Raw genomic sequence first — 690 nt, forward strand, 5'->3', positions numbered from 1 at the left:
TTTCCACTTCTTCTTCTTCTCCCCGCCGGCCCCGCCGCCTCGCCGCCCTGCACCACCGCACCACCACCATTTCTTCTTCTTCTTCTTCCTCTTCTTCTTCTTTCTCGCCGCCACGCCGTCCTGCCTCCCTACCGCCTTGCACCAGCACCACCACCATTTCTTCTTCTTCTTCTTCTGAATTGGATTTTTTGTGAAATTTCTGGTTGTTGATTATTGTTTAAAGTGCACGTTGCTTGATTTTTCTGCTGATGATGATGATGATGACTATGATGATACTGGTGGTGGTGGTGGTTCTGGTTAAGGTAGGTTTCTGTTCTGGTGGTGGTGGTAGTGGTGAACTGGATTTGTTTGTGAAATTTTTGGATTTTGTGAAATTTGTTGTGGAATATTGTTGTTGCTGAAATTTGTTGTGGAATATTGTTGTGGATTTCTGATGATGATGATGATGACGACGACGATGATGATTTTAAAATTGGTGGTGGTGGTGGTGGGTTCTGGTGGTGGTGGTGGTTCTGTTCTGGTGGTGGTGGTGGTTGATTTTGGAGTGAAGGGAGAAGGGTATTTTCGTCCGAAGGACGATTTTAAAACAAATTGAAACTTTGGGGACCATTTTAGAGCGAAAAAAAAGTCGGGGACGAAATAAATTTTCAGCCTCTACGTTGGGGACCAAAATCATACTTATCCCTTTAT

The sequence above is a fragment of the Arachis ipaensis genome, chromosome B10, assembly GCF_000816755.2.
Source record: "Arachis ipaensis cultivar K30076 chromosome B10, Araip1.1, whole genome shotgun sequence".
In the NCBI taxonomy this organism is placed as follows: Eukaryota; Viridiplantae; Streptophyta; class Magnoliopsida; order Fabales; family Fabaceae; genus Arachis; species Arachis ipaensis.